This window comes from Tupaia chinensis, unplaced genomic scaffold (genome assembly GCF_000334495.1).
Source record: "Tupaia chinensis unplaced genomic scaffold, TupChi_1.0 Scaffold000469_1, whole genome shotgun sequence".
In the NCBI taxonomy this organism is placed as follows: domain Eukaryota; kingdom Metazoa; phylum Chordata; class Mammalia; order Scandentia; family Tupaiidae; genus Tupaia; species Tupaia belangeri.
The window spans coordinates 636859-648737 of NW_006159978.1; the positions used below are offsets into that span (position 1 = coordinate 636859).

The 11879-nt window shown below is 45.1% G+C and overlaps 1 protein-coding gene across 6 annotated transcripts in view; it reads right to left on the reverse strand.

Annotated features, from left to right (window-relative positions):
- The window catches only part of ATXN3 (ataxin 3), a 53598-nt gene that overhangs the window by 41336 nt on the left and 383 nt on the right, over positions 1 to 11879 (reverse strand). The window lies entirely within an intron of this gene.

Sequence of the window (11879 nt, forward strand, 5' to 3'; positions counted from 1 at the left end):
TTATTTTATTTATTTGTTTTAATTTGACCAGAGAGGGACATATTGAGAGAGAGACAGAGAGAGAGAAAGCAAGCTGCCAGGTCAGGGACTTGAACTGTAGTCGGTCATGTGGGAGTCCAGCGTCCTTAACAACCATGCTGCCAGCCAGCCCTGCATTTTCATTTTTTACCCCCTTTTTTTTTTAACAATTCTACAGTGACTGAAATTACAATTACTTAGCTATATGATAAAATATTATACTTAAGAACAGGGTCAGCAGTGTTAGGGCATTGCATCCCACATGTCCGACTCCATGGTTTGAGTGCTAGACTCAGTAGCTTGAAAAATCACACCTGACAAATGTGTATTAAATACCCAAAATTCAGGGTGGAAAATGGAGAAGAAGGGATTGCACCTTTGTGTGGGGTGATTTCTTACTGTTTCTCTGTCCCTCTCTGGTGAACACATGCACCCTACAGCAAAAACTAAGAAACAAAACAAAACTTAAGAATGGCTTATGTTGGATGTGAGGGCAATCTGGCTGCAACATCTGTCACCCCATTGATTGCCAGGGTTGATTCGGCTGATCTGGCTGGCTAGGTGGGTGTCCCCTTCCTCCCTCACCACTCCATGTGCATCCCTCCCGAAGCTGCGCACTTGGTCAAAGAGGACGACCATTCCCGATAGAGGAGGCCCGTGCTTTGGTCAAGGGTATAGGAGTAGCTGCACTCCCCTGCTAGAACCTCCAAACAAGCTCTCAAGAATGGCTTATGTTGGGAACCAGCAGTTAGTGTAATGGCTATGTCGCTGGACTCCCATGTAGTTGATTGCGGTTCACGTCCCGGACCTGGTGGCTGAAAACTCATGCCAGGAGCGTGTGAGTGCGTGCCCAGGATCCCAAGAGGAGAATGGAGGAGAAGGGATTGCGGCATGACCATCCCCCCGGGGGGTGATTTCTCGCTTTCTGTCTCTCTGTCTCTCTCTGTCTGTCTGGCGAGCACACGCGCCCTATAGCGAAAACCTCTCCAAAAAAAAAGAATGGCTTATGTTCAACAAACATTTTTTTTTTTTGGAGAGATTTTTGCTATAGGGTGTGTACAATTGCCAGAAAGACAGAGAGAGAGACAGAGAGATAGAAAGCAAGAAATCACCCCCCAGGGGGATGGCTACCCCGCAATCCCTTCTCCTCCATTCTCCTCTCAGGATCTTGGACATGTACACACACAAGCACCTGGCATGAATTTAAGCCACCAGGTCCGGGACTAGAACCGTGGTCGACTACATGGGAGTCCAGCGACAGAGACATAATGCCAACGCTGATCCCCCAACAAGCATTATTCCTATCAATTATATCAACCTCATATTTTACTAAAAACTACTGTAAGACACATTCATTCTCTGTCATTTTCAGCACCTAAAATATACTCATCTGAAGATTCACAGCAAATTGCTAATGCTGAAAGGGAATTTTAACCCCTGGAATGCTTATTCTTTTAGCAAGGTCATCTATTTTGACCTAAATATTTGTTGCTATAGTTTCAAATCTCAAGAACTGATACAGGTGAGGCAAGTTCTGTTCCAAGACTTGTAGCTGTAAAGCTGGAGTTCCCTTCAGAAACTCCACAGATGCTGTGCACACAGCGTGCAATGAGCAGAGCTGTCCCCAAACGCCCTCCAGAGCTCGCTCCTGGACAAGCCAGCAGGAGGACCAGGTCCAAGGTGAGCTCCTGACAGGATCATGGGCTCCCTCCTCAAGGGTGGTACAATGTTCCACGGGCCCAGGGCGCTCAGGTGCTGGGCAGCGGGCTTTTTCATACGACTGAATCCAAATCAGACTGGCACTGAGGCCTGCTGGCCACCCCTGTCCCACCACTCCAGGACTGCTCTCCCATGCTGGGCTCTGAGGGAGGCTCTTAGGTGGATGAGAGTCCTTCCTGTGAACACAGACTCTGAGTCTGCCTCTCTATGAGACAGAGGCAGATGGGAGACCTCTTCCTTCTCCTGCTAACCCTGCTCTGCTACATTCTCTCTCCCTGGTAAGACCTATTCTTTAACCCGACCTGTCTGACACTGTGCAGTTTGTTCTTTTTTAAAATATTATCTTATTACTTAACTTTAGTTATTTAATTTATTTTAATTTGGCCAGAGAGGGACAAAGTGAGAGAGAGAGAGAGAGAGAGAAAGAGAGAGAGAGAGAGAGAAAGCAAACCACCAGGTCCGGGGCACAAACTGAGATTGCCCATGTGGGAGTCCAGCGCCCTTAACTACCAAACCACCTGCTGGCCCCAACTGGGTAGTTTGTTCTGAGCTTTGTTACAGGGTGGACAGTGATCCCAAGAGCACCATCTTATAAGATACATATTCTTCCTGATGAAAGATACAGGGCATATGAACGTGCTGGGATAGGAAGGCAGCACTGGGGCCGTCTGAGTCTGAACAAGGACTGAGACAAGTTCATCTTCACTGTTTGGGAAGAAATAGATTCCTTGGACCTGGAGAGGTTTCTGTCCCTCAAGCTGTGGCCATAAAGGTGAGATAAGACTTTTTTGTCTCCACCTCTTTTTCTTTCCTCTGTATTTCTACTGCCAGAGGGCAACTTCTATTGAATAATATGTTAACACATAGGTGTTCTACTTATTTTCAATCAAAAAGGAGGCAAGACAAATGCTTCAAGAGAGAGTAACCAAGTGGCTAGAGAAGAAAACAAACAGAAAAACCACAGGGCTTGGTGCCAGCAGGTGGTACAATGGTTAAGACGCTGGACTGCCACAGAGCCAACCACAGTTAGAGTCCCAGACCGGGCGACTTTTCTTCTCACTTTCCCTTTCTCTCTCTGTCTCTCTCCAATCACATTTAAAAAAAATTATTATATTAGTAAATTAAATTAAATAATTCTTTAAAAAAAATTACATGGCCAGCCGCACAGTGCAGTGAGAGCTAGACACTGCACAGCTGACCTCTGTTCAAAGGCCCCAGTAGCTTGAAAAAAGTGACAGGCACATGTGCACATGCCCCAAATCATGATAGGATGGAGAAATGCAGAAAAAAGGATTGTGGTACGACCACACCCTGGTGCTCCTACTCCTACCCCTGCCCCTGCCCCTGGAAAGCGCATGTATCTGCTGGTGATTAAAGAAAAAAATATTTTTTAAACACAAAAAGATGTTCAACCTCATTAGTCATCAGAGAAATATAAATTAAAACCATAATGTGCTACTATTATAAACTCCAGAATAGCTAAAATGCTGCAGAGGATGGGCCAGCAGGTGGCGTGGTGGTTAAGGATGCTAGACTCCCACATGCCTGACCACGGTTCGAGTCCTGGACCTGGTGGCTTGCTTTCACACTTTCCAGCTCTCTCTCACTCTGTGCCTCTCTGGTAAAATTAAAATAAATGAATAAAGTTAAATAAAATAATTCTTTGAAAAATAGAAATAATAAAAAATGTTGCAAAGGATTAGAGACATAGTAATTGTTATGTTGGGCTGGCCTTAGCCCAGTAGTTAAAGGAACTAGAACCCACATAGGCAACCACAGACTGAATCCTGGCCCTGGCAGCTTCAAACACACGCCGAGTGTGCGTGACTGTGTGCCCCAGTTCCTGACAGGATAGGTAATATGAAGGAGAAGGGATTACAATGTGACCACGCCTCATTAGGGGGTGGTCTTTCTCTCACTGGCAGATATATGTAATACAAAAAGAAAATGTTATATAGTACTGGTAGGAAGTAAATTGAATTAGTCTAACCATTAACAATGAATGCTGTTAAGAGTTTCTGCTAAAGCTTATTTTATCCATATCCTGTAATTTAAAAATCCCAGGACTAGGTGCATGATGCAAACTACAGAAATGCAAGCAAATACTCATCAGAGATGAAGAAGGATGTTCATAGAAGCACATTCATAGTGGCCTCCAAACTGGAAACGACCCAAACAGGAAGTTTAGATCACAGTGGAAATTGTGTTAGATTTACAAAAGAATGCTAAATAACAGAACCGTCAGGTGGTGCAGTGGTTATGGTGGCTACCACATGGCCAACTGCTTGGTTTGAGTCTTGGACTGGGTGGCTAGAAAAACATACTGGGCAGGTGTGCGTGCATGCCCAAAATCCCGAGAGAAGAATGGAGAAGGGATTGTGACTTTGGCTGTCCCCTGTAGGGGATGCTTTCTCTCTTTCTCTCTCTTTGTTGACAGTTAGGCTCATATGCATCCTATATCAAAAAATAAATAAGAATACTATATAACAATGTGAAGAAGTGAACTACAATTACCGGCAACAATATGGACAAACCTCTCAAAAACAATGTAAAACAAAAGGCAGACTCAAAAACATAGATACTGTATCATTCCATACACAAAAGCTCAAAAACGGGTAAAACTAACCTAAAACTAACCTATGATACTAAAATTCAGGATGGTGGCTAACCTTGGTGGGAGTGGGTGTAGAGAGAGTTATACCTGGAAGAAGGCATAATGGGCTTTTATAGGATGCAGATATGTTTTCTGTTACTTGATCTAAGAGTTGCTTACATGGGTATTTATTTTTTGATAATTCATCGAGCTATACTCACGCTTTATGAGCTAGTCTATGTGTTATACTTGGGGCGGGGGGAATCTAAGAAGAAAAAGCCTCTGCTAAGATACAGCTATTCTACACATTAAGAGTTTCCTAATACAGTGACTAGACACTGGGTTTTCTGGAGATGGTCGTAATTTAAATGTTTTGTCTTGCTGTCAGGTTTCATCTTCGATTACAGGTTTGCAAACTACAGTCATACTTAATATCATATACAGAAACAGTGGAATTCAAATGTCCAAGAATAAATTATCTCTATAAGAAAAGCTTTCTCTCAGGACCAGCAGATGGTATAACCAACTACATGTTGGACTCCCATGCAGTCAACCACGGTTCAAGTCCCAGACCCGGTGGCTTAAAACTCACACCAAGAGCTTGTGATGTGCACCCAAAATCCAGAGAAGAATGAAGAAGGGACTGGGGGTGTGGTCATCACCCTGGGGGATGATTTCTTGCTTTCTGTCTCTCTGTTGAGCACATGTGCCCTATAGCAAAAATCTCTATAAATAAAATAAATAAATAAATAAATAAAATAAAAGCTTTCTCTTGAGTGGCCAGTAGGTGATGTGGTGGTAAAGGCACTGGATTCCCAAATGGCAAACTGCAGTTTGAGTTCCAGACTTTGTGGCTTGCTTTCTCATTTTCCCTTTCTCTGTCTCTCAATGGTCAAATTTAAAATAATAATAATAATAAATAAAATTAATAATTCTTTTTTTTTTCCCCTATAGGGCGCATGCGCTCGCCAGAGAGGCAGAGAGACAGAAAGCGAGAAATCACCCCCCAGGGGGGATGGTCACGCCGTAATCCCTTCTCCTCCATTCTCCTCTCGGGATCTTGGGCACACACACACACGTGCCCGGTGTGAGTTCTAAGCCACCGGGTCCGGGATGCGAACCGCGGTCGACTATGTAGGAATCCAGTGACATAGGCATTACGCTAACTGCTGGTTCCCAATAAGTAATTCTTTTTAAAAAGCTTTAGCTTGGGGCTAGCAGATGGCACAGCGGTTATACCGCTGGATTCCCACATAGCTGATCATGGTTTGAGTCTTGGACCTGGTGGCTTCAAACTCACACCAGGTGTGTGTGCACGTGTGCCCAAGATCCCAGGAGAATGGAGAAGAAGGGATAATGGCATGGCCACCCCCCCAGGGGTGTGATTTCTTGCTTTCTCTCTCACATCTCTGTCTCTCTCCCACCCATCCCAGTGCACATGTCCTAAGGAAAAAAACCTCTTTAAAACAAAAACAAAAACAAGAAAAAGCTTTATCTTACAGAAGAATAAGCACTTCAGGGACAGCAGGTGGCATGGTGGTTAAGGCACTGGACACTCTGACATGGCCGACCACAGTTTGAGTCCCGGACCTGGTGGCCTCTCTCTCTCCCTCTCTCACTCTGTCTCTCTCTCTGGTAAAATTAAAATAAATAAATGAATAAATAAAATTAAATAATTTAAAATAATAAGTTCTTCAAATCAAACTTTGTCTAAGAAACATTATTGCATTCTATACTTTTGAGTTAATGGAAGAAACAAATTGTTCAACCCAAATTTAAAAATCACTTAGGTCACAAAATAGAGCAAATTCTACACAGATCGAAAAGTTACACAATGGTCTCACCTAAGAACATACATTTAATATTCCAACTCCACTCCAAACTATCCCCAGCTACCTCTCTCTTATCAAACTTTAACAAAAGTACAAGAAAAATTTACTATCATCAAAGTTCAGTGGTGTTGGGAACCAGCAGTTGGCGTAATGGCTATGTCGCTGGACTCCCACGTAGTCGACCGCGGTTCGTGTCCCGGACCCGGTGGCTTAAAACTCACGCCGGGCGCGTGTGCGTGCGTGCCCAAGATCCCGAGAGGAGAATGGAGGAGAAGGGATTGCGGCGTGACCATCCCCCCTGGGGGGTGATTTCTCGCTTTCTGTCTCTATGTCTCTCTCTGTCTGTCTGGCGAGCGCACGCGCCCTACAGTGAAAATCTCTCCAAAAAAAAAAAGAAAGTTCAGTGGTGTTGAAATCCATGATTTCAGGCTGGCAGCTGGTGTGGTGGTTAAGGGTGCTAGACTCTCACATTGCCAAGGGTAGTTCAAGTCCCGAACCTGGTGGCTTGCTTTCTCACCTTCCCCCACCCTTATCTCTTTTTCTCTCTTTCACTGTGTGCCTCTCTGATAAAATTGAAATACACAAAATAAAGTTAAATAAAATAATTCTTAAAATAAAAAGAAAAAAGAAATCTCATGATTTCAGGCCCAGACTCCATTGTGTTGGGCTCAGAGGATGAACAAGCTGCATCTCCAGTTCCATGTGTGTATGTATAAATGTGTGTGTATTTACATACATATATAACATTTTAAAAATTCAGTGTATTTCTTCCATAAAAGTGGGCGAGAGAGGAAGAGATCCCCAACAGGGTTTGTGTGCCATGATCCCACCCTGAGCCTTGGTCATGGGCACAGGTATGTGCATGCCCAGTGTGTACAGGGAGACCTTGGAAGGTGAATCCAGGACCCTCCCACGTGGGTCCACCACTGCAGAGCACTGCATTAGTGCTGCACTGTCGTCTGGCCCTCAGCGTGGATCACTTATAAAAGCACCAATGGGAAGCACAACAGAATCATTGCCTCACCACATCTGAAGTATTGAGGACCAAGCAGAAACTAGTTTCACTTCCCAAAGACACCACTGATATAGCAGGCAGCAGTTATAAGGTGTCTCAGGAATAGGGTGACCAGGCACTCGATCAACCAGCAGCTTCTGCTTCTCCTTAGTGTTCTCCCCACCTTACTAGGAGGGTAAGCGTGTGAGCAAGAGCAATGGCCACAGCCCACCCTCTCTGCCAGGTAGCCTCTGAAACACACATCATCTAACGACACATTTTATTATCCTCACACCTGTAGTGTGAGGAAACCGATAGGAGGAAACTGGAGCACAGAGATAATGTGAAGCAACTCAAGATTATACCAGTAGTAAATGGAGGTGGGACCTGAATTCAGGCAGAAGTTGCAAAGCCTATACTATTGCCTCAAGTCACTTATTTGGAATTTGGCTTTTCCTAACCTTCAAATATCCTAAAGATGGCATAGAGGGACCAGTAGTTAGCGTAATGGCTATGTTGCTGGATTTCCACCACAGTTCGAGTCCTGGACCCAGTGGCTTAAAACTCATGCCGGGCGCATGTGCATGCATACCCAAGATCCCAAGAGGAGAATGGAGAAGGGATTGCAGCGTGGCCATCCCCCTGGGGGATGATTTCTCACTTTCTGTCTCTCTCTGCCTTTCTGGCACACGCACGCGCTCGCACCCTATAGCAAAAAACCTCTAAAAAAGGAAAAAGGAAAAAAAAAAAAGATGGCTTAGAGTCAGCAATCACAAAAGAACAAAATCAGTGTCATGTAATCAATGCAGAGTATCTTTTCAATCTTTCAATAATCTTAAATATAACTTCAAGTTTCATTATCTTTCCCAGTTCCCATTACATTAAAAGTACCAATCTGAAGAGCACAGTGCCTGCACCAAGGGCAGTCAGCCATAGGAGTAATAGCAAAATAGCTGAAGGCAGGCACCAGAATCAAAGAAACAAAAACCCAGCAGGTACTGGCATTTAGTACTTTTTAAAAAGAATTATGGGACCAGCAGTTAGCGTAATGGCTATGTGGCTGGACTCCCATGTAGTCAATCGTGGTTCGAGTCCCAGACCCGATGGCTTAAACTCATGCCGGGCGCAAACCCAATATCCTGAGAGGAGAATGGAGAAGGGCTTGCGGTGTGGCCATTCCCCCTGGGGGGTGATTTCTTGCTTTCTGTCTCTCTGTCTTCTGGTGAGCGCACACGCCCTATAACAAACCCCTCCCAAAAAAAAAAAAAAAAGACTTACTTAGATAATTTCATTTATTTTTTTCTTCAAATCTTTTTTCTAAAGATCACTTTATTTAACTTTATTTGTTTACTCATTTTAATTTGACCAGAGAGAGACAAGCAAGAGAGAGAGAAAGAGAAAGTGAGAGAGCGAGCTGCCAGGTCCAGTCCTCAAACCGTGGTCAGCCATGTGGGAGTCCAGTGCCTTTAACCACCATGCCACCTGCTGGCCCCTATAATTTCATTTATTATTGTTCACTTTACTATAGGGCACACATGCTCACCAAAGAGACAGAGACAGAGACAGAGACAGAGAGAGAGAGAGAGAGAAGGCCTCCAGGACCTGGACTTGAACGCTGGTCAGCCATGTGGGAGTCCAGGGCCTCAACCAGTACACCACTTGCTGGCCCTGGCCATTTAGTATTAGGGTTTAAGTTAGGGATTGACACACTCCAGGACACAGACTAAATTCAACTTGTCCCAGCAGCTAAGAATGGTTTTACATTTTTAGAGAGTTGAGAAACGTGAAGGTCTGTGCACACATGCAAACAAGAACACTAGAGAGAAACTATACATGGCCTGCAAAGCCTTAAAATGTTTACAGAGAAACTATTTACTATAGATAAATACCACCATGTATATCTTAAATGTCCAGGGAACCCTTGATCCATTTAAATATTTACTCTGTACCTACTACGAGCCGTGCTCTATTTCAGGCACTGGACAGATATCAGTGAACAACTGTGTTTATATGCTAACTTAATTAAAGATCCTCCAGCCAGCAGGTGGCATGGAGGTTAAGGTGGCTGAATCCCACATGACTGACACAGTATGTTTTGAGTTCTGAACCCAGAGCCTTAAAATACACACCAGGTACATGTATGTGTGTGCCGAAAATCCTGAGAGGAGAATGGATTGCATCATGGCCACCCCCACCCCCCCAGGGTGATTTCTCACTTTCTCTCTCTCTCTCTCCAGTGGGCACACATGCCCTACAGCAAACTGGAAAAAAAGGGAAGAAATACTCAAGGATCCACTGGCTTGGTGGTTAAGGCAGCTGGATCCCACATGGTCAATTGTATAGTTTGAGTCCTAGACTCTGCGACTTGAAAAAACACACCAGGTGCATGAGCATGCATGCTGGTGTGTCTTTCTGGAAGAGTAAGGTATGGAGGTACACTCCTCTGGTCCTGGCTGTGAGACTGAGGCAGGGGGAGCTCAAGACAGTGAGACCCCATTCTTAAAAAAGTTTTATATACGTATAATTCTGATGAAGTGATGTGGAAAAGATTTAAAGTCTTCCATTTTGAAATGTGGTCCTAACCAAAGCCTTTGAAATAAATAACAGCCAGCCAAAGTGGCACAGCAGTAACGATGCTCCATGATGCTGAAGATGTGCACCCCAAGGTCTCCGTATGCACACTGGATGTGTGTGCACACAGGCTTCCTGTGAGGATTTTGGGGGCCCACATGCACATTTCCGGCTGTTCTTCAAGCTTCTGAGGCCAGAGCTGGGATTTAAATCTCAGTTGGCCATGTGGGAATCTGATTCCCTTAACCAGTGCCAAACAGGCTGGTCTGATACCTGTCTCCTCTTACTCCAGTGGCAGAAATAAACAAGGAAACTGGAAAAAAAAAAAAAAGGGCTAGCCCCTTAGCATACTGGGAGCTGGATCCCCAACGGCCCACCATGGTTCTGGGCCCAGGTGGGCAGGTAGGCACACATCCAAACTCGTGACAGGGAGGAGGAAAAGGAACTGCAGCATGACTACATCCCACCGGGAGTGCTTGCTTTCTCCCTCTCTAGTTAGTGCACAGGCCTTCTGGCAATTAAAAAAAATTAATAGGGGCCAGGTGGTGGCGTGGAGGTCCGGACCCAACTCCACTGACTCTACAGACTCAGACCCAGCAGCTTGAAAATGACACCAGTCATGGGTGCCAGTGTGCACAGAAATCCCAACAGGAGAATGGAGAAGGGACTGCGGTGTAGTCATGTTCCCCAAGTGGTGATTTCTTACATTCTCCTCCTGTCTCTGGAAAGCACAAATGCCTATAGCAAAACCTTAAAAAAACCAACCAATAAACAAAAAAAACACGGGGCCAGCAGATAGTGTAGTGGTTATGTTGCTGAACTCCCACATGGTCAACTGCAGTTTGAGTCCCAGATCCCGGGCCATGAAAATCGCCAGGTGTGTGTGCATGCGTACCCAAGATCCCAGGAGTAAAATGAAGAAGGGATTGCAGCATGGCCATACCCCTGGGGAGTGATTTCTCATTTTCCTTCTCACTGTCTCTCTCTCTCTCCCCCCAAAAGCCCCCCATGAGCGTACACGCCCTAAGGTAAAAACCTCTTAAAAGTTTTTTTTTAATTAATACAGACATGTACATGTGTATTTTTCGCCCAGTGCTCTTAGTCAAGAAATGAAATACCTCGTCATGATTCATAAATGTCAATCACGTCAAAAGATCAGTACTAACTATACCACTCCTTCCTTTCCCATACATAAAAATTGGTTCTAAGTTTCTGAAATGATTTTCTATAAAGAAAAGCACTGTATTTAACAGTTTAGATTTATATTACAGATTTATACCATGCCTCTTTTGTCTTTGAGTACCCCAAACACTTTACAATTCATTTACAAGTATTTAATAAAACAAAAATCCTTTGCCCCTACTAAATAATAGCCTCACCAGCAACGCTTTCCAAACATGAAACTATTATGAAACAAGATACCATGTGCCAAAGTCGTCCTCAGAAAGGTTTCACTCACACTCAAATGGCTTTGATAATTGTACGCGGGTAAAGACGAGTTTCTCCACATGCCACTACCAGTGGCCCTAAGTACACGGTCACGGAAGAACTGAAGTCAGAACAGGCTGGGTGGACCCCAACGATGTTATTCCAGTCCACCCTACATACCTAAAAACAAAGCTGGCTTCCTGATCCAAAGGATGGGAACACCAAGAGAAACCAAAACATCCCGTAATAAAAACTCTTGTGACGACTTCCCAGCTTAAGAGCATACGGAGTTTCCTGCCTCGCTTCCTAAGTGTCAGGCCCTACAATGGGCAAGCCAAAGTCCCTGCCTGAGAGGCTCAGGACCTGGTGCAGGACGAGAACCACCCCCCAGATCCAAGTGTATTGCAGATTCCAATGCAGACTTGAAGAGCCCAGTGAAGAAAAACTTAATTCTGTCGGGGGGCGGAACTGGGGGTGCAGGGCGGTGTCGGAAAGGGTCGAGGGAGGTGTCGCAGAGGTGACTAGAGCCAGACCGACCCCAGGGAAAGTGGAGAAGAGGAGGGAGGAAGAATCCACCTTTAAAGCTATTGAAGTGGGAAAACGCAGACGCTTCCCCCCATTCTGTTCCACACGCCCCCGCCCCCACGCCCATGACCCGAGACGCCCCCGGCCCTGCCCTCCCGCCGCGGCCCACCGACGTCCCGGCCCGCGGCCCGCACGGAGC